This window comes from Macrosteles quadrilineatus, unplaced genomic scaffold, assembly GCF_028750875.1.
Source record: "Macrosteles quadrilineatus isolate MER2022 unplaced genomic scaffold, UCM_ALF_1.0 Scaffold_3__2_contigs__length_128488019, whole genome shotgun sequence".
Taxonomy (NCBI): domain Eukaryota; kingdom Metazoa; phylum Arthropoda; class Insecta; order Hemiptera; family Cicadellidae; genus Macrosteles; species Macrosteles quadrilineatus.
In genome coordinates, this window is record NW_026542596.1 from 64,162,854 (window position 1) to 64,186,361 (window position 23,508).

Sequence of the window (23,508 nt, forward strand, 5' to 3'; positions counted from 1 at the left end):
GAGGACGCTTTTTAAACGATGAATAACCAATATGAGTGGAAAAGATGGAATGCAGGTGTCCACAGAAAATACAGGGTGTTTTTAAAAGAATGCCGGGATTTTAAGTAATGATTGATTGAGTACTATTCAAGGTAACTAAATATTTGTCAAATTGAAGTTAAAACAACTAAGTTTTGTTTCCCGTGTAGCAAGGGAGGAAATTTTGACCTTGGCATGAGCAAAACAGGTGCGCGGTGGTAGGCCGCTATTGTGACTCATACGCTTGACGCCAGTCGCCAGTATGACGTTTACGGCGCAACAGAAGGCACAGATTGTAATCTGTGGTTCGCAGAGTTTATATCAATTACTAAATTAAAATAAATTTAAATCTACTTGATGATAAAGAAACTTGAAGCTGGTTTAATGAGTTTTGTAGCACCGTAGTGTTTTGAAAAGACATTCACCTGGCCAGCTAAAAACAAGCAATGCCATAGTCGAAGAAATCCGACAATTCTGCATCAGAAACCCAAAAAAATCAATTGCCTGACGAAGTCTTCAGTTGAACAAAGCTAAATTGGTCACTTTATGATGTTTTCTGTAAAAGATAGAGTCTTTGTGCCTAAAAGGATTCGTTGAAGAGATCAGATAAACCTGCCGATCACCCTAATCGTACAGACTTTGCCAGTTTTAAGCTCATATAAGATTGATGAAAATCAGAATTTTATTCAATCATTCCAAATTGTATCAAAGAATGAGGAAAAAACTTTGTTCTTTTTCCTTCAATTTGACGTTTAAATCGTTTATTTATCTTGAATTGTCCCCGAGCAACGACCGTTTAAAATTCCGGCATTCTTTTAAAAACACCCTGTACTTTATAAAAATTTATGTAAATAAAAGACAATGACCTTTATTTTGAGTTATGTTGAAATATTGAAACGCATGTGTGTAAATTAATATAAGGTGTATATCATATTTAAGCCTTTTTAATACTTAAACTGCTTATTGATTTTTCATGAACTCAGAATGTTGATAAGGAGCTATTTTTACCTTCCCCTTGCAACAACATAAAGAAAATATATTTGTGCCCCTGTTAGTCTGTTCTGGCTCTATTTTCATTCATTTGCAGTTTTCTAAATCCAATATGAGGTCAGAGAGGTAAGAGGTTTTGTTCTTATATAATTTTTGTACTTGGGGATATATAATATATCCAGATTATATATCCTGACTTGGGGTCCTGTAAAAAGTTTGATTATCTATTAAACAATTTTTTTCTAACAGTCTTATATAACAATGTATGTATATTTGTAAATGTATTTCACATGACATAATTGCATAGATTTAAGTTGTGACGATTGTAAATACACTGTATTTTTGTGTTTCAATGACAATAAATCTTCTTGATTCTTGATATTATATATGATTCTAACTTAAATAATACGATTATTACCCAAATACACCTAGGTGTTAGGACATTGCCAATAAACTCGATAAAATTAAAAGCTCTAGGTGCTGAAGATGTATATGTAGAAACTATCAAATCTGTTAGCCCATATGGATAAGGAGTAATTACACAATCATCAAATATGAGCCTGGCCTCTGGTGTTTTTGCTAACAGTTGGAAGATTGCGTACGTGAAACCTTTGCCTAAAGCTGCTGCGCCAAAAACCAAACAGCAGGTAAGACCTATCTCTGTTTTACCTGCGATTTCAAAAATACTGCAGAAGATAGTAACGGAACAAATCGCTTTATTTCTAGATGAGTATCATATACTGTCTAAACTACAGTCAGGGTTTATAAGAAACCACGAAACTTGTACTGCTGTGACTAATTTGTTTGCTGATACCTAGTCTTTGAAGCCAAAGAAAAAGGTCTCTATAGCATATTACCTATTCGACTATATTGATCATGAATTATTATTAGCATAAATGAATTAGGGACTATGGTTCCAGCGAACAAAGTGTATGTTGGTTTCGCTCCTGTATGGAGGCCCGAATGCAGGTTACAAAAATTGGGAGTTAGACCACAGACAATATAATACTTTACATTAAAGTATTATATTGTCTGTGGTTAGACATTACATTTACCGGTACCGAGTTTCTACTGTCAGATGTTCTCTCAAATTATTTGCTCGTTGTTAGAAAAAAAAACTGGTTCAAATTAATAATACATATTTATGTGTTCAATAATTTTTATTTTATTAAAACTATTGGTAATTTATAACAATCGAAACATTTTATATTGAAATTTCTCCTGCTTATTCAGCAGACAAAGGTTATTTTGGTATTAATTTTATTTTATTCAAAAGTGAACCATCAAAATGATCAAAGTAATAAAAAAATCAAATGGTTATCAATCATATGGTTTAATTTTAATTATTTATAATTCATTACTATATACATTACAAATAAAACTGTGAGCAATACTCTTACAAAACTTGTACAACCTTTTTTTGTCCGAACATAATCCCCCAGATGAACATATTTCCTAGCATCAAAAACATATTTTTTCAAGTAAATAAAACAAACGCCAATTAATTGCATTGCCCAGCTCTTTCATTAAATAAACAGAATTAAATTATTCAAACTGTGAAAGCATAACAGACGTAGCCCGTTGAATTCGGCCTATTGGGACCTGAGAAATTAGTCCATACCTATAATATTCAGCAAATATGCACATTCTAAGCTCAAGTTTGATGTGCTGTATGCCTATATTTTTATTTGGTAAACTGCCATAACCGTTTACATTTAATTTGATTGAATTTATATGCAATATTTATATTTTAATTTATATTTATATTTAAAATAATATTTTTTTATTATATTTATATTTATAGGCCTTTCTTACTTAAATTTACATTTTTTAAACGGGCAGTTCAGAAGACGGGGCACGGAAGCCACGTCATGTTGGTAACATTGACAATTCGAAGTAAGCGGCAGGCAGGTTGCCAGTATGGATACTAAAAAAGTCCCACACGCCCCTGCTCGCCCCTCCACGCAACTCTCCATCAATTCCAGAACATGAAAGGATCCATAATGTCATATGGGTTCAAGTTATGACCAAATGTTACAGGACCACTTTTGTTAGCTGTATTGTTCTACACCTTTTAATTTTCTAACTCTTCTCTAGAGTCATTATTAAAAGAATTAATAAATACTAGTGTACATGTTGCTCGAATTCGAGCAATTGCAAATATTACAGAAGATATTTCAAAACGAATAACAGTCATATTTACAACGAATTTAAAAGAGTCAACTCAAAGATTACCGGTGTGTAACTCAGACTATGTTTATCTTCGTTATTGATAAACCTAAAGCATTCGGGCCGGTTTTCTCCTTCTCAAAATGCCTCGCTGTACAGGCAACACAGGTCATTTATAGAGGGCCAATTGAGAACGAAAAGTCGTTTTGGGGTAGTGTTAGGGGGCATTTGTAACCTAATAGTTGAGATTGTCCAGGGTCAGGTGCTGACTGTGATGAGTTAAGCCTAATACTCGCCACTGTTCTGTGAGCTGCGGTCGTTATCACGATTACGCCTCCTGTCTATATGTGTTGTTGTCGTCACGTCGGAGGCATATAAAAGAAAAAAAACAACAAATAAACAAATGATAGCTACACAAAACAACGATAAATGTTACAATCGTACTAACACGATCCGTCATAGCTACACAAAACAACGATAAATAAATACACAAATTTAAGATACTGTACAACCATACTAACAAAATCCGTCTTGGAGGTTATGTTTACACAAACTCAAATAGTAAATAAATGTACTCGATGGGTTTCATTGAATTGAAAAATAAATAACAGCAATTAAATTAAACAGCTGACCAAAATGTAAACACTTATGTTCTTCATAAGGATAACATGGGAACTTTCAAAGCCACTGGGGCAGAGCCCAAGGGACTTTTTCAAAAATGTAAAAAGTTTGCAAATCTACGCGACACGTTCTTTCCAATGAGATGTCAATGGATAAAATCGGTTAAGAAATGGCGGAGGAGTTCAACCGACAAAGTTTCATGTAGCGTATTAATTATATAGATTTTCGTAATGAGCGACATTTCCTACCTGTAGGCTAAACGAAACGTGATACGTATATCTATATAATTAATACGTGAACACGAAGTTTGTCGGTTGAACTCCTCCGTCATTTCTTCCGATTTTATCCATTGACGTATCATTGGAAAGAGCGTGTCGCGTAGATTTGCAAACTGGCCTTGAACTGGATTTGAAAAAGTCCCTTGGGCTCTACCCCAGTGGCTTTGAAGGTTCCCATGTTATCTATACTTATTTAATACGCAAGCAGGTTTTTTGTGACAATTACTCCTCCGAAACTACTGTACCGATTGACATGTTTATGGTGTCATTGGAAAGAGCGTAACGTGAAGTTGTGCAGGAAACTTTCTTTTTAGGGAAATAATTAGAGAGTGAGGTCCTGGGGCCCTTTAAAGTTTCGTATTTCTCCATAAGGATAACATGGGAGATAATTTTTATTTACAGAAACATATGTTTGTTACTTGAAAATAGTCAAAGTCTACTACATAATAATTGCTGTGTATTATGACTGTTAATGTATACTACATTTCAATCAATGATTAAGTACCTTAAAGTTTACTCATAATGGATCTGACTACTTTATTTTTAATGCTGGGAATAGTAAAATTCAGTTGAGACTAAGTTACTATGATTTAGAAAACTTTACTATAATAATTTATGTATGTAAAATCACAAATTTTTGACATTCTTAATTCATTAGAAACGAAACAGCTTATCGAGAAATCAAACAAATCATCTACTTCATGTGAATAATCTTTTTACACAAACATTGTTTTTTTACCAATAACTTGATTCTATTTTACTTGTGGGTGTATTTTGAGTTTGCAGTTATGAAAGCGCCAAGCCAAGTAACTGTTATCTAATTTTCTTTATAAACTAACAGTGGTAATGAATTATTACATGAACTTGACAAGTCAGGTAATTAATTGTCAGTATACCAAGGGGAAGAAGAGTGGGTCCTCGAAAACAGTCGAAGGCGGAGACACCCATCTAAAAAATCGAACTGAGTTTTTAAATATAGAGGTCAGTGGATTGCCAAGACACAGATTATACTAATAAAAGGGGACAGTGGTTTTATTGATATTAAAACATCAAAAAGGGCCTCATTAATGGCACAAGGCTTCATGTGATCAGAACGGTTAACAACAATGTTAAGTAGAATGTAAAGTCCTAACTGGGACAAATGGGTAGGGACATATTTTGATTTTGAGGATACAAATTTGCCCGTCTGAAACAAACTTACCTTTTAAAATGGATAGATGCAAATTTCTGTTATCTTTGGCATTTGCAGCACAAGCACTTTAATTAAAGAGCAGCACTCTTCTTAGTCACTCATCATCACCAATTTCAGTCATGAACAACTGTATATATGTTGTTTTAAGTAAGGCTACATCTTTTAATAGGATACGCATATTCATTACGGAAAATTCTGACCAGGGTAATATTCCTGAAGGTAGCTTTAAGACTAAAATCGTAGTATTCATGGAAATGCTTTGTGATAAAAATATATTGTTTAGTGTTTATTTTTAAAAGAGTTTTCTTCAAGCAGCATTTTATGACCCTCAAAATATGCTACATAGGCCTATTGGTTTGATATGATTAAATGTTTTGTTAAATGTGTTTTTTATCTAATAAAAAAATTACTACCCTATAACATACTTGAACACTTATTAATTTACTAAATATAATATGCATAACGCTAGAAAATGGCTGGACTGCTTCCCTTCTAAGGTTTTATTATTACTGTATTTAATTTTCGACGTCAAGTCAATATATATCAAGATAATTGTTATATAAATTTATATGTTTTTGCGGGGCGTTGAGCCGCACAGGTTCACTAGTCCTTATAAAGATCATAATTGTTTAAATTTTGATCAGCTGTATAATTTAATTGCTGTCAATATTTAAACTGCATTTCAAAGAAAAGCGTCCTACAAAAATTAAATCTTTGAAAAATAAATCATTGAAAGAACCCATTTGCAAATTATTGAAACATTAAAAGTCATAGAACGCCCCCTAGTAGAAGAAATAGAGATAATATTTTTTTAAAGAATTAACTATCGTCATTAGCCTGTATAATGAAGAACACCTACAAGATTCAGATTCCTACAAACTATGAACGAGGATGTTAGCCGAAGTGCTACAAATTTTATTAGGAAACATGGACTTAAATTTGTAATCATTGCAGAGGAAAGCCCTCTAAAGCCAAATTAATCTGGTACGTCAATGACATTAACCTATGTTTTCATAAAAGTCAAGCCATTTTAATAATAGCCTATGAAAATATCCAAGAGCCCCTTACCAACATTTTACTGAAGGCTTTTAATTATTATTCATATGCTAAGCGAAACAAAAATCATCTGAACAACAGAAGGTCTTTAACTTTGCATTTCTCAGGTAAATATAATTAACGTTATTGCAACTAAACAAAAAATACACCAATTGAACAAATAAAATTGTGACAGACAATTTGATGAAAAATAAGTACGACAACGAATTTAACACAAACAAAAAACTAACATTTGGATTATGAGTTAAAATTCTGGTGACGCAATAACAACGATAAATATACAGAAAATCAAAACAAATTGAAGACTGGTACACAATCATCACATGTTTGATTTTCAGCGTGGGATGAACATAGATAAGTTCATATTTTATTTGGATTGTGGTCGAGTTTTGACCACTGGACGACATCAATTCTTATATTAAAGTACTTAACTCATTAAGGTACTTCAATAATACCTAACTGATAAATACCTTCTATTTAACTCAAATAAAACAATCTGGTATTAGGTATAGATGTATTTACTCAAAAACCTATTTCTATGATAATTTAGTCACGAAATCCAAATGTTTAGACCTATCTATAGATTATATCCGCTTGTTTGGATCATACAAGTCTAGATAGTATTTTTAAAATTTTAAATATGGTATTTTTTTATTAAACCCATTATACACTACAGACATTTTGCGTACAATTTACTTTGCTAACATACACTCTCATATTTGTTACGGAATAAAGATTTATGAGGGAACAAGTAATTGTAACTATAATCAAATTTTATATTTACAAATGAATGCTACAAGATGAAACCTTAACCTGGATTAATACTGTTTAAATTTGTTCCGAAAATAGGAGATGAAAAATAGTGGAAAAAAAGGCACTACGACTTATTTGCGTTGTGCACCACGAATATTATGTAGAAAAAATTTCGAAATTTCGTACATACAGCTTAAGAAGTTAAGACTAAATATTTTTCATAGTTTAGAAATTTTAAAACGTGAACTAATACTGTATTTCCTTAATATTGTTGTTGGAAGACGGCAATTGCTAAAATACTGTGCGCGTAAACTAATTCATTCACCTCATGGTGGTCATCTAAGTAGATTATTGGACAAACTAAAAGTCTTACGAAAAAATGTTTGGAACAAAAATTGAAGAACATCTTATTATCTATACTTTTCTCGCTGAAAGTTTTCATCTGACCAAAAAATAAAAAAAATCCTCGCTCACTTACTTTTTCATGTTTACATTGAACAACCTTTTCATATTTTCCATTATTAAACATTAATCATCTGCACGAACTAAATTGTATTTATATAGTATTAAACATCAGTTTACGCAGAATTTAAATATGTAAATTTCATCCTCTCACTATTTGTATTACAATTTAGACGAACGTGCAAAGCGACAGGGAACGCACCACTTCGAATAATCTCGCCAACATCGGAAACTCTCTTCCAGCATGTGTGTGTGTAATGGGTGCGTGTGTGCGCGTACGTTATCGCTTCCTGCACAGACTGTACCCATTGTCACTTGGAGTTATGAAACTTGGTGTTATGAACCCTTGGAGTTTTGAAACTTGGACTTGTGGTCCTTGCAAATCTGTACGTTTGGAGTTATGAAATTTTGTATTTTAATTTACTTGGTTTTATTTTAACTTGGACTTATGAATCTTGGAGTTATGAACGATTGGAGTTATGAAACTTGGTCTTATGATATTTTGGTTTTAATTTACTTGGACATAATTTTACTTGGAGTTATGAAATGTTGTATTTAAAAGTACTTGGAGTTATGAAAACTTGGAGTTATGAACCTCACCCTTCTGTTCGCCTCTCCGCGCGGTGTGTGCGTGTGTGTTTGTGAACAAATCAACACGTCATAAGAAAGCGAGTAATCATAAATTAGTGATTCAACGAAAATATTTGTTAGTTGATTTGATACGCATTTTTTGGATAAAACATTTTTAGGGTGGCTTATCCCAACTCCGCGCGGTGGTCAGAAATCTGTCAAAAGCGACTGTCCAACTCCGCGCAGTGGTCACTTTGGATCCCCCGCGGCACATGTCCAACTCCGCGCGGAGGTCAATTTTGGCTATCTCAGCCCTGGGCTGAGAGTGTATTTGAGGTTTGAATTTGTTCCAATGTATATCATTTAGAACTGTACGAAATCCCAGTAACTAATATGAAAGTTAATAAATACAAAGGAGAATACTTATGTTTCATTTGAATTTACCTATCACTAACCTAACCTAACCAAACCTAACCTGACACATGAATAAAGTAGCTATGAGCTATGGGGGTAGGTAACAGAAAATATTTCGGTTCTTTTTACTAACACTTCATATCTCATCCGAGAGCACAACAAGTACAAGTTAAAGATTGATGGGTAGCTGATGTGACCACCGCGCGGAGTTGGACTGGACCCTTTGAGGGCCATAAAACATTTCCTCGTCTTTAATCTGACCACCGCGCGGAGTTGGGCTATCCCCTTTTAGGACCTTTGAGGGCTTGGGCGCAATTCCGACCATCCTCGAAGGGATTACGCAAGGTTTGACCCCTCGCAGCAACAAAACAAGGCCCCTCCGTAGTCAACCGTATCCCCTCTGCTCGTGTTCAACATGTACTTTCCACACGTAGGCCCTTTGTTAACCCCACAGCTAATATAGCATAGCCCACGTTCACGTTACATTATCGATCACGTTGATTTGACGTAGGCGCAGAACTGCCCTAACACGAGTGACCTGTGAGTCAGAGGGCGTGGCCAACACCCAGCGCGGCGCAGGCGTAGTATTAACGCAGGCGGCCTCTGACAGCTGACAGATCGGCTCAAACACGCGGGGATTGCGAGGGTCGAGATTGGCAAGAAGGCGGAGGTTTTTGAACTTAACAAATCGATAAACACAAGATAAAATCTTAAGTCCATAGTAATCAGAAGATATGTTAGATGACAATTTGATAAAGATGATCGATTGATGTTTAAAATTGGATTGCAGATTTGAAATCTTGTTACATAATGTCAATTTGTACGATTTTAAATCTTGACCCAATGGAAATTCATTTAGTTTTATACGTGTTTTTAAAAGAAAACATGTTTAATGTCCACTGTTTCAAAACTACATTCACTGTAGGCTAAATTCGACATCAGTCAATCCAACCTCCTCGGCTGACTGGTTTTGAAAAAAAATACATCGACTGTATAAACAATCCAAACTGAATGGACAACTTACTGAGAAAAAATAGCAGCTGTTACACCTGATTATTATCAACTCATCGATAGCTAAGAAGAAAAGCAACATATCGGCTGTATTACATTCTATGTAGCCTAAGTAACTTATTTATGAATGAAAATTCACTACAACTGGTTTATAACGATTACTTCCCTAGCGTACAAAAGCCAATGATCTAAAGAAAATTAGTCCAGGACAGGTTCGCTAGTTTATTATAATATTAGAAAAATCTTTATTGTTTCAATATTACATAGAAATGTACAATTCAGAAATATAACAGCACACGAAACAATAACCACCAAGGTTAATCAACCTGATTTGGTGGATTTGCACAATCTACTTTGATACAATAACTGAATAAACTCAAAGAGTAATGGTGGGAAGCACACCGGTCAAATATTATTCTATTCATTTATAAACACAAAAAACATGAACACTTCTGCACATTATCTGTTTCTTAAACATAAACACTATTATAAACTTTTCTAAGATTTATAAATACTTCTATCTACATATTATTAAAACTATTTATTCTATTAGGTCCTACACAACAGAGTAAAAGAAATACCTAATCAATATTTTCTACTTCTAAAAGATAAGTTTACACCAATATATCAAAACCCCCTGATCCAACAGTTTATCTGGGACTGATACTGATTTCCTCCTAAACATTGCATACCTAGACACCATTGGCCTACAATGCTAAACAAGACCACAATGGTCCAATGGTACTTGGATTGTCGGTGTTCAACAATTGTGCCTTCTGTAGTCTCCAGAACCGCCTTCGCGACTTGACGACCACGCTCCAACCTTGTACGACCATACATGACCGTAGCTACGACCGCGACCAGCGACTAGTGACAGTACGGACCTCGCCAAGAAAAAACACAAGATCACGTCCGACCATTGATGTCTTTATTCTATTGTCTGCAGAGAAATCGACTACGCTGTAAGGAATAAACGTGTCGTAAACTATTGAACTTCAACTTTCATTAACTTTCCTTTTGTTTCAGTGCGTCGCTCCTATAGGCACAATGGAATTAGCAGTTTGAATGGATTATGGGAAAACATTAAGGCCCAATAAATATGTCTGGCCTATATTAGCGTGTTTTATTCGACCATCGAAACCAAGAACATGCAAAACTTCACTTTTAAAGTAGTTTTTAAAGCTATCTTAGCACTGCTAAGTTAGCAGCTACATTTTCGTGTGAGCTGTAACCTATCCTAACCTCGCTGCTAAAATAGCTGATGACATAAAAAACATTACGTACGTAGCATACAATACATTTATTTTTGGTATTGTACATAGCCTAGTGTTTTTAATACCAATATTTGACCGAAGTTGTGTAACAGTTGCTTAGAACTGAACTTGTAGATAAATCGTCGTGTTTCGGAGCAGCTACATCATTTCGTAGGTTACTGCATTTGTCTTTGTGCCTACAAGAATAAGTCCGGAGAACATTTACATGTGCCTGGACTACATATTCAAAACGTGATAACACTGATATAATATTGATTTATTAATTTACCCTAAACCCAGTAAGGATCTTTTGTCTTAGACCGTATTGTAAACACTTAGCAAAAATAAACTCATCACTCTTGACAATTCAATCCTATACTATATAATACGAGCTATGTCTGTCTGTCTTCTGTCTGTCATTACATATCTCGAAATCCAGCGGAAGGATGTTGACTAAATTTTGGAATTAGGGACTTATATCCCTAAAACGGCGACAGGCTCTGCCTCAAGAAAATTCGTATTTCACTACACAACTCATTTGAAAAGTAAAAAAATTAAAATTGGCCTTATGGGTTGCTAAGTCAACTATGTTGGTTGAAAAAATAACAAGGGAAAGTAAACAAAAGACTAAAAACATGTGTTTCAAAGACACATAAGATATGTGTAAACAAAAGACCTGTACTTTGATCTCTCGTGACTCAAAATCTTCTAGTTTCCCATTTGCCAAAAACGCTTCGCATGATTAACTCCCGCCAATATTCTTACGTTCACATGGAGATGGAGAACAGAACGAACAGAACAGACAAAGGCAGTGCCAGGTCGCTCCCAGACCATTGTGGAAGACTGGATATCGGCGAGGTCAATGCAATAAACTTGACTGGTGCTGGTGCTACATTACTAGGTCACAATACTGGTATTGTACCGCCACACCCCTCACTCTGTCAATGTAAAAGTAAAACCACAGTCTATTAACAGGTAACAGTTTGTACGGTGTGTAATAGGTACTGGTAAAACATACGATGATAGCAGCGTGTTTTGTTTCTTGTCCAATAGGAAAGCTTGTTTCTTTAAAACCTTTTTCAGCTCGTGTGCATCGCTTTTAGAAAGATATTTTCCTATAGATGTGCAGAATCCCTTTAATAATTTCGATATCAATTTCGGACCCGAAGGTCCATCTTTAGTCGGAGTCTAGGTAGACCAAATATGTATAGTAGAACACACCCGATAGGATTCGTAGAGAGTATTATAATATTTAACACATTACAAATTACAGTCGGCACGAAAATTGTACAAAAATAAGGGACAAAACCATTGTTTTAGAAGTGAGGGATGACCCAACGTAGGAATGACCTCACTTTAGTTGGGTAGATTATATCTTAAGGGAGTATGTTTAGTCTAAGGGAGTATGTTTAATCTATGATTCTACTATAAATATTTGGTCTACCTTAACTCCGACTAAAAATGGACCTTCGGGTCCGAAATTAATATCGGGCAGACAATACAATAATGCTAAGGTAAGACCATTGTCTGTGGTATGACCTTACATTATGAATTAGTTACAGAAAGTTACAGAACTTATTTTCCAAACTCACCTCCCTGTATGTTTAGTTGTTCCCTACACAACTGACAGGAATGTGCGACAACAACCCTCAAACTCTAGAACACTTAACGTTGTTCTGCGAACTCGTTTAACTTGATTTGTGAATCATGTGACATTCTTTAAGGAAATTCCCATCTATCAATGACTGTGGCTTCTATCGAGAATTCAGCAAATAACAGTTTTCACTAATGGACACGATAATAGTTTCGCAGCGAGAATAGAAAGCGCGGTTGATAACAGAATGTTCTAATAGCACGTGCGTGAATAGATACACCTCTTATCAGTCACAAGTCCTTATCATAAACGCAGCGAGATTTTCCCTACTTGAAGGAACGTCGAGTGTTGGAGATGGATTACAAATTAGTAATGGATATTTACCTGGTCACCAATCCACACAATCACGGCGATACCACACGAATTACACAACAAACGAAGGCCTGAAGCAAGGAGATAACCTCCAGTGACAGTAGCTCGAGTAGTCAGAGCACCAACATCCTGTTTCGCTCCCTGACTCCATAACCACCCCTGGTTGACTTTCCTTGTCCATCGGGAAAGCTAAACCCGCTCCCGCGTGTAATCCAGACATAACTTGTACGTGTAGCAAGTTTCACTCAAGGTCGGTGAAAGTCGATCCGTTTGTCAAATTTTGGGCGAGTACCCGCGCCTGCTAGTAGTCGCGAGGGAAAGTGCTTTATTAGACTCGCTCTGGATACGGCGCGTGGGGGAGGTCGGGATCTACTCATGGGGAAACACGAGAGAAGACAACTGCAACACACTGCATCTGTCTTCTGTCTGTAGACTATCTTTCCGATACGAAAAAAAGCTTGATAATCTCCTGGCAGAATATTGACCATGATCCAAAATCAACGTGTGTTTTGTCGAATAAAATTGTTCAATGATTATTTCAATTGTGTCTTATATGAATGGATCTACTGAGATGGTGAATATAAAAAATATTAATCGAAAAGCCTATATTGACCAAATACTTTTAATACTTTTTTAATGAAATTGCAACAGTACAAAGTAGGTATTTTAAGCCAAGTATGAATGGAGATATGTGTAGGATGAGTGGCGCGATCTTGGCCGACATAATTCTTAGACACAGCTGTTAATTAATAGCCCATACTAATGGCAAGGGACCTACAGTTTAAAAAGTAATCCGAACCACATTTTTTCCTTGGTATATACGAATTGGTCTAATTTTCAGGATAGTACTGCGGATAGTCGTAGTACTCACTCGTGCGGACATTAATCCACACCAGTATCGCATCCACAGTGCATGCCTATAAATATCCATAATTCGTAGCCTCCTAGTAGCTGGATTACAGGACGACAACACCCGTACTTTATAACTCATGGAAGACAACTCTCCAATTCAAAATACCTCCGATATAAAATCCTACTTTCCTCAGTCATGACTACTACGACCATGGATGTCGTCAGGAGACATCCCGTTAGTCAGAGGAAGGAGTAACCCAGATATGGGGTTGAGATGCGTGAAGGCAGCACGGGCCTGCGTGTGGCCATCGGGTATTCAGGACCGCTGTAGGGAGGCTCAGGAATTCATTAATAGTGGAGGAGTGAGGAGTCGATTGTTTTATGCCCAGGAGGGACGTGCTACCGCGCTTGTGCGTGTGTGTGTGTGTGCGCGCGTGCGAGAGCTCTGCCAAGACGGATGCTCGGTTGTAGGAGTCTTGCCAAGAAGGGAGTTTCAAACTCTGGCGGGTTCCGAATCCGCATTTGGATTGTACGCGTGTCGCGTCCGATGTTTCGAAATCATCGACCAGATCCAAAATTCTATGAGAAGTAGTACGCGTTGGGTTTAACCAAGAGAATACCAATAACGGGTATTAAAACATAAATTCTCGTCTTTATCGTATCTATTTTTTCAAAACAAATGTAAAAGTAATCCCAATCCAATATGAGTAGGCCTATTGGGAGTTGCATTTAACGTTCAGGGTCTATTTTATTGAATTATAATTGCAAACCTTTTATGCCACTTTTTTGTGAAGTATGAATTTTTTTTTAGTAAATTAAAATATTTTATATTAATAAAGAGGCACATCATGGGCCACAGTTTAAAACCTTCTAATGGGCCTAGTTTACAAAAATTAAAGGAGAAGGAGTAATTCTACCCTTTAATCTATGCTACACGATTATGAGGATACATTGCACACGACTACAAAGTGTCATATAATCAGGTGTACTCGACGGTAACCATCATTATATAACTGCCTTTGTCCATGCACTTCTTGCAATCCAACTCTGAAATCATCGATGAAGTCTCACTTTTAGCCATATTAATCTTTTAATAAATAAAATCAGTAGTAGGAGGTACCTAAAATATCACAAAATCACCCAAATTAACTCATGAAAGAATAAAGGATGTTCAATTTAACGTAATTTACAAACAGTTTGATCATGCAAGAAAGTCTATCTGCAGAAGAGCGACTGCAGCTACAGACACAAAGACAAATTCGTCACAGCCAAAACGGGCAAATCCTGGCCCGGGATGAATCACCGTCGACTTATAAAGCAATACTCGCTATGGGGAGACACTGGAGCGTACAGAACTGAACACAGCCGAGTCAAGGATATCCTATGCGGTTTCTTTTCCACAGAGAGGTTGTTAGTTGGAAGAAGCAGACTACCTAAGGTGTAGACTAGATGATTGGCAATCAATGAGCTCTGTGAGGAAGACGCCGGCAGAGGGTGTATATATTGGGAATCGAAGCAAACAGCTGGCTATGTCACTATTATTACACCAACACCAACATTACAAACACATAAAACTTTGGTATAAAATTATGTAATTTTTATAATTATTACATGTGACACATCATTGTAAAGCTGTGTTCACCAGTATTACGAATTTTCAATCTGAACGGCAATATGTTTAGCGGTTTCGAAAATTGAAAAATTGAAAAAAATCTTTATTGCTCAATGTACGTACATACATCAATACATAAAGTACTGGGTATTACGTAACGGGGAAGATTAAAACAAATTACCGCCATTTAGAAACGAATTGTGATAATTGAGTTCTGTTTTCACCAAAATGTTGCACTAAGCAAGCCCTTTCTAAAAATGTATAGGTAATGAGATACAGGTTGATATAATGACATTTCGAGATTCGAACCCGCAACCTCCATTTCTGGAACACCCTGTGATTGGATCATGTTATTAATATTTTATATGGATTCTTCGTAGGTGATTTAGGGGGGGGGGATAATTTTATTTCACGTTTCACCCTATGTTCACCCAATCCATTAGAAAAAATTTAATAAGAAGTGAGAAGTTATTGTTATATTCGATTTAGACCAATGGATGGCAATACCAAACAGCGCAGCGTTGAAAAATGATTTCGTCAACAATGAAAGGTGAGGCCGGAATATGACTACCTCTTGACCTCGAATGTTCTAGGAAATAGAGCTCATCTTCAATGTCGGGATTACCATTGCCAATGAAAATAATAGACTGAATCATGGACGATGAGCTGGTGTGATGATTGGGTACGTTATCTTTACAAACAATCTAGTGTTGCAAAAGTATACAGTGATCAATCCTAGAAGGTTGCAAGACAGCCGTTACTGGTTACTATTTTGGATTGAAAGGAAAAAATCCATTACGAGCATAATCTTTTATATCGTTGTGTTGTTTATATGCAATTTACTTTAGAGCAACTAAATATACATCGATGCTAAATAGCAGATTGGCATTTTGTATTCATCTGCAAAGAGTTTACCTTTCGGATATGCTAAAAATCAAGTGTTTAATCCATGTAATCTTATATTGAAATCGTCTAAATTTCGATTTCATATTGCATTGTGCATCATAAACATTTAAAATTTGACTTGCAAATTTTACACGGAAAGTAAAGGATTGCGGAGAAAGTAATTCCCATTCACACAACAACTCTCCTTCGTCTTTTTTTTTCAATGAATCTAGCCTGCGGTAGAAATTTACTGTATTTTATAGTTTCGGACACAAGTAGGTATCTAGTTTAATTTTTTGGAAGTTTGCCTACAACCAAGGAGCGAAGTTGGAGCTATTCAATGAGTGATGTTTTGTTGGTTTCCTGGATAATTGGGTGGTCTGCTAAACAAAAATATGGTATGGCTCAAAGACGTGCGTTCTTTTGTATACCTTTGTGATGGGTGATTAGGACTACAAATAGTTGTATTGTAACTAACAATTATGTTATTTATTTCAATCTCGTTTTTCTAAGTGTCAAGTTTTAAATTCACTGTGACTGTTGATCATGATTGAACCACATGTTTTGTCATGTTTGTTGGCATGCGGTATAGATAAGTTTAGCTCGTCCCTAGTCGTCATGTCGATCACGCTAGTAATTATATTTGCATACCAATACAGATGAGATAAGTGACTATGCACCGCTCAAATATGTCACAGATTCTGAAATACACGTTCGTTGAGAAAACCCTTTATAACTTATAAGTCTAAATTCCACCAACGTCTTTGTGATGTTTCAGTAAGCTGAAAAACTACTGTGGCTGTTTAGGACAATGTACTCTTCAGCCATATAAATTCCACTTACACCACTTTAAAATTTAGTGTAAATGGAATCCCAAACCTTCAAAATTTTGCGAAGTGCCCGGATGGTACACAATTTTCTCCCTATTCGCCATATCAGAGAGCATATCAGAGACCCTAGAAAACACTCCCATCCCATCAACCTCTCCACTCTAGCAAAACAAAAGGATGTGAAATCTCGACCTTCTACGTACATCATCATAAACTCGAAACACGAAACATGCTAACCAGCAATCATCACAGTCGACAGTCGTTATGCGCGGGAACGCGGGAATCCACTCCACAGAGTACTACCACTAGCATTACCATAGAGTACGATACAATAGCGATGGGTTGTATATGGGTCTGTAGGACAGCGATCCCGTTGTGTTGTGACTGCGAGTGTCCGGCATTATTCAGCAACCAGCAACCTGTGAACCTGTCCAGTCGACAACTCTATCGCTTGTCCCGTTATGGTCATCGGTTCCAATCTCGAGCTGCTGGAGGCTATTGCAACTGCATCGCTAACGTTGCGCTTGCACTTCAATAATGTCCAATGTGTGTCAAATTAACGATGCACAGGCACTTGTCTGTAATAATATAGGAAAGACTATGCTAAGGACCATGCATATTACCGCGGGTACAGAACAGAAAGATTGTGGATCATAAACAAATAACGTCACTGACCAGAAAAAATGTTTGAATTATTAGATGGAAATGTCAAAAGCGCCCAAAATTTATGTTACTGTTATAAGTATAAGGTTTGGGACGGTGGCATAATGGTTTATGTTTATGATATATTTTCTATGGTTTCTGTTACCGTTACGTGTGTATTACCACTCACACACGGCCGGGGTACGCCCTTGGGTTGTGTTGGTCTGCATCGATGGTCTATGTGATCGTTAGTGGTTGATAGGATGTGTGGTAGGGAAAGTTTGTTGTTTTCAAATAGTAGAGTAGTATATTATTATTGACTCTGTGGTATACATATAGGTTGCCTACAAAAGAGCATGACAGAAACAAACGTTGCCTACTGAACAAATTGAAGGCAAAGCACAGTTCCTTCAAATGCTTGTTCTTGGAACGCACCTTCAAAACTAGTTTACCTGGACATGGGCAATTATATGGACACATTTATGAAAAAATAATACATTTTGAAAAGATTTAATGAAGCTAGTCCTGGCTATCAGTCGCGTGATCATGTTCAAAAGTGCGTGACGGATTTCCATGCTGTTGGAACGTCCTCATCGTAAATCCACGTGTCAGAAAGTAGTTCAATACTACTTTGCACTATTGATTACAGAAGAGCAAACAACAAACGTGAGACAAACAGGAACCAACAAAGCATCATTTACGCCGACACCAGAGCCTGAAGCGAGACGTCGCTGTTTCTATTCCTGACTGAATCCAAACCGGCACCGTTAACGAATACGAGGATAGTTTTGTCACCAAATTCACTTCCGCATTCTGAACTATTCCCGTGCTTTATTCATAGACGAACACAGGATCTATGGACCGGGATGAAGCAACAGGAAACGAGCAGTGAGCACATTACAGTGGCCTGCCGTTTGTTGAATAAGTACAGTAGCTCGGTTGGTTCGATCGAAAATGTTTAAAATAGAAGACAAACTTAAAATATACAGCTATGCCGACTGTAAGGTAACAGATAAATTTGACTTAACTGAAGTTTTTCAGCTAAATATAGTTGTGAGTTGAGTACCAGGACCAGGTGTCCAAGTTTGAATGACGTCGCGTAAGCACAGAGTGAGTAGAGAGGTCAAGTTAGTACAAGCTGTTCTAATTAAATACTGTAAACATCAATGTTTTAAGACTTGAGGCTCGATAACTTGGATTTTAATCTTAATTAGTGCTCCTAAAGGATTAATTAACGAAGGATTAATTGAGTTAACGAGATCAGTATTTGTCTAAAATAAACAGTGTTCATCTAACAAATAAAATATACTTTGAAAATATAGAGAAGAGAATTAACAGTGTATGTAAAGTAAAAGTAAAGTATTACAGTATGGCTTGTTACCCTAATGTAGTCATGCACCTTGACGATCTTTTCTACAGGGTGGATAGTTAAATCAAACTGATAAAAAAGGGTGTCTACTCCTATGGTCAAACCTTTATCACGGAAGATTTATCACAAACCACTAAACGAAGGTCATCGGGTCAAACCAAGGACGCCTAAGTATCTTCGAGACTCCATCACTCTGGCAAACCAGTTGCAACCTACTTAGGGTAAAATTGAATCCCAGGAGTGCCCACAAGGTTAGAGTTCTCAGGAGATGAGGAGTTTGGGTTTGGAGATGGAGGTCTGGAGCTGCAGACCTGTTCCGTACCGTTAACGTAGTGACCTTGACCCCCCTCCCCCTGACCAGAGCCCCCAGGGCCAGTCATCCACCTTACCTCGGGCCTCGGCGCAGCATCCTAGCAGGCTAGCACCACACAGGACCATTCACTTCTCTACAGTAACAATCGTCTTCAGACACTATTGCAGGGATTTTTTCAAGTCGTCTCCTTAATTTTTTTTGTATGGCAATCTCCAATCAAGATCAAGAAGTTATTAAATCAAGATTGTATTCCTTGCTAATCAAAATTTATTACAAAACTGTTTTAAAGGATATTTATTCATCAATAATTTCCCACTGACACTTGAATTTAAATAAAATATACCAAATTGCTTGAATTGGGTGAACCTTAAAAAAACATTTTCGATTTAAAATTTGTAATATCATGATAACAGTCAAAGCTATAAGGCAGTGATTTATCGATTTCTGAAACATTTTTTTCTTGGTAATTTCATCAAGACAGGCCTACTATTTTTTCTCTCAGTTAGGCCTACTTATATTATTAGTGACCTAGGAGAAATGTTTGCACTGTTGTTTCCCGGTAAAAATATAGTTTCTGGTAAAATCAATAAAAGTCCCCATGATAACATTAATTACTCATCAGAATAGTTCAACAGAACAATAATAGTCTAGTCTGTAGGCCTATTACTTAGTGATTTATAATTTTAAACAACTAGTGAAAGTGATCAGATTGGGTTTCACTATTTGTTTATAGCAAGCATCAGTTTATCCTCAAATTAAGCATAATTATTTTGTTGAATCAATAACCTGCAAAAACAGGTGGCGTAGTTAACTTTGTTGAATGTCATTCGATATCGTGTACGACAAAAAGCACCGAAGAGTTGTACAAACCTAGTTTTAAGAGAGCTTTAAAATATAACTTTTGACTGGCTGAGTGTTCCAGTCATTAGACATATGGATATAGGCTATGCTTGCCTACACAACACGTCTGAACGTCGATAATTCGATTTCAAGCAGAGTCAAAGTCAACCCTGGACCAAGATGTCATTTGAGCCATCCATCAATGGCAATATCAAACAAAAGGTCAATGTAAACTAGTGACAAGCCGAGGGCATGGCAAAAAGGTAAAAATGTCAATAGTGTTAAAAACACAAAATGAAAAAGTAACTTAAATTGAATGCATCATTCGTACAAAGGTTAGTTTGATAAGACCCCAGCTGAACAGATTGTCAGAATAAATATTTTTTTGTGAGTAAATCGATATATAAGTTAGTGCACAATTATCATAAGTTGTACAGTATTGTAGAAGTGACGCTGTCAATCCCACTTTGTGGGTAAAAGATGAAGGAGAAGGTATTGAGGTACTGTATCACTTATTTGGATGGGTATGCAATCTAGGTGCGTATTTTAACCCATATATATGTGTGAAGGATGAGTGTAGAAGCTGAGATGATCTGGATAGCTTTGTCACTGACTAAAACTGTTTCATTAGTCAGGACCATAATATCCTACTCATCTTGGACAGAGCTAGCTGGGTCCAATATCAAACCATCAAAAGGTTAGACATTTTTCTCAAGATCGTACCAGCGACCTTATAATTACTGGGCAAGCACTGTTTACCCACTAAGTTATAAAATAACAAATTTATTAGATGTGGCATTTCATTGTAAAAATAAATAGAAAAACCTTTGTGGAATGAACTCCTATTAAAATCCAATTTGGCTTAGTCTTACAGAGTTTTGGTGGTGATGCCTATCAATGTTTTTGATAATATTCATATGACTGGGATGGTGGCTTCATCCTGTAATCCAGCTACTAGGAGGTAAAGAACTGTGGATATTTATAGGCGTGCTTGTACTGTTGAGTGTTGATGCGATACTCCCTGGTGGAATAACGTGCGCAGTAGTGAGTGCACTACGACAACCCGCGCAGTGCTATCATGATAATTAGCCCAATTTGTTAATTACAAGGCAAAAATGTGGTTCGGATTCCACTATAAACTGTAGGTCCCTTAGATGCCATTGGCTGTATGGGTTATTAATTAACAGCTGTGTCTAAGGAACATGTCGGCCTTAGTCGCTAATTTAACAAGACTACAGTACAAGATTGTGCCACTCATCTTACACTGGTCCTTCACTTATATTTGGGTTGAAATACACACCTAGTGGCGTCCCCATCTTAAATAGGCTAATTGATATTGATATATAATTGATGTGGATTATCAATCCATGCACATGTCACTGACTTAATATCGTTGACTACTTAACTTAACTATCGAATGAAATGTGTTTGACTATATTCACCAACCTTATGAAGTATGTTGCCAGATTCCTTTGCCCGAGGCAGTGTGCTGTCCTTATAATCCTGAGTCCACAGAGCTTATAGTAGGGTACTTTAATTTAATAGCGGTGAAATTAAGATTTCCTAAGTAAGTTAATACCTACTTGAATATAGTTAGGCCCTACACAGCCTGAGAAAGAATAGTAGTAAACTGTCCTTGGACAATAGGAACAGAAAATAAATATGATTTAGTATTTTTCCAAATTTGAACACAACACTTAGTAAACTCTCAATACAGTTACACTCAATTAACTTAGCACTGGAAAAAACTAACAGCAGTTTAAATTTAAAATCAACAAGAACTCGACACTAATGACAGATCGCACTGAACATCTGACTTCTACTGTCAAAAAACGTCCACTCCACTGCCACTGGTACACTCCACTGTAACTCACTCCAGTCCACTCCACCACACACACAACAAACAACACAGAACAAAAGCAAATCAACAAACCAACCAACGTGCTCCAGTGTTACCACTTTTCTTTTGTACAGGCTTGCCAACACGTCCGTTACAGTAAGATGAAGCTTATAATAATACTATATATAAACAAAGTTCGTGTTATACAACAAGCTGAAAAGCATTCCACTGAATAGTGAATTCAAAGTATTATTGTGTTCAAGATAACTTAAATACTGTACCAGATTAACAAATACAAATCTGCATTAGTTACATCACAATATTTATACTGAAAGTTCAACTTAGGCTAAATTAAATTACTTGCGTGCTTGAACTTGGTGATTCCTTTATAATCAAGTAGGCCTACCGTTAATCTACATGGTTAATCTATATCATAGATAGGCCTACATACAAAGGAGTGTGTTTTTATCGTGGTTTTATATTTGTCTATATGTTCGAAAAAGTTATTGCCCAGTAAGCTAAAGCACACCAACTGATTCTTTCAGTTTTTCATTTACCTTAAAATTGATCGTCGGTCTCGATTAGATTAGTGTTAAGGGATACATTGCTCAGAAAATGAAATTTTTAATGGGGGGACTTCAACAATCATTAAGAGAAGTTGAAATGGATTTAGTATTAATAACTGTTATTGGAACATAGCATTTTTTAAAGGGGCACTCCACCCCAAAAAAAACCAAGAAATAACAAATGTATCAAATTTCAGTTATTTACCAAAAAGTGTTCTACAGTTCTTTCTGGACATTTTGATGTATGACACATAATAAAAATATTTTTTTTATGAGGTGTTATTTTCCAAAATAAGTAAGCTCAACACTGGCCCCGTTTGCCGAAGTTGTGGGGGAGGGGGGTTTGGCCATAAGATTTTGTACTGTATTAAAAGTTTTGTTTTTAGATGCACTTTTAAATAATAATAATAATAATAATAATAATAATAGACAAATTTAATATGTAATTGAATTTGTTCTTATTTTGGTGGAGTTCTCCACAACAGAATTGTGTTTCCTTTCGTTTCCGGGGCGATTTTCGTAAGTTTCATTTTGTCATATATTCAGGAAAAAACATATTTCAAGTTCTGATTTACATAGTTTTTTTCATTTTGAAGGGGACATTCTACTTCACAAACTGTAGTATGGAATAATTAAAGTTCAGCGAAAAGTTTGTGATGAATAAACAAAAATATTAAATTAAAAATACGATTTTTATAGAAATATTTTTGTATGGCAACTCCCATACTACAGTTTGTAGGAGTACTCTTTAAGTTAATAAAATAATTACTAAATTATGTTATACCCACCTAACTCCAAATTTATCTGTTCCCGTAAGTAAACGTCTGCTTTTAGGAAAAAAAACCACTCCCCGGGAGGGGGGATCATCATAAAAATATCTTTAACTATGCTAAATTCTTAAACATAAAAAAATTAGTTTATTGCAAACAACATTTTTTCTCAGGTGGAGTGCCCACTTAAAGGGTCCGCTCTAGCTCTGCCATTTCGTGTAAATGCAAGGGTTTGG

The 23,508-nt window shown here is 36.1% G+C and overlaps 1 protein-coding gene across 1 annotated transcript in view; it reads right to left on the minus strand.

The window, feature by feature from the left end:
- LOC128988793 (rho GTPase-activating protein conundrum-like) overlaps positions 1-21,974 on the minus strand; it is an 88,041-nt gene extending 66,067 nt beyond the window's left edge. Inside the window, exon 1 of the mRNA XM_054410439.1 lies at positions 21,543-21,974. The gene's annotated coding sequence lies outside the window, so the exon portion shown is untranslated. The remainder of the gene's footprint in view (positions 1-21,542) is intronic.
- Between the last annotated feature and the right edge of the window lie 1,534 nt (positions 21,975-23,508).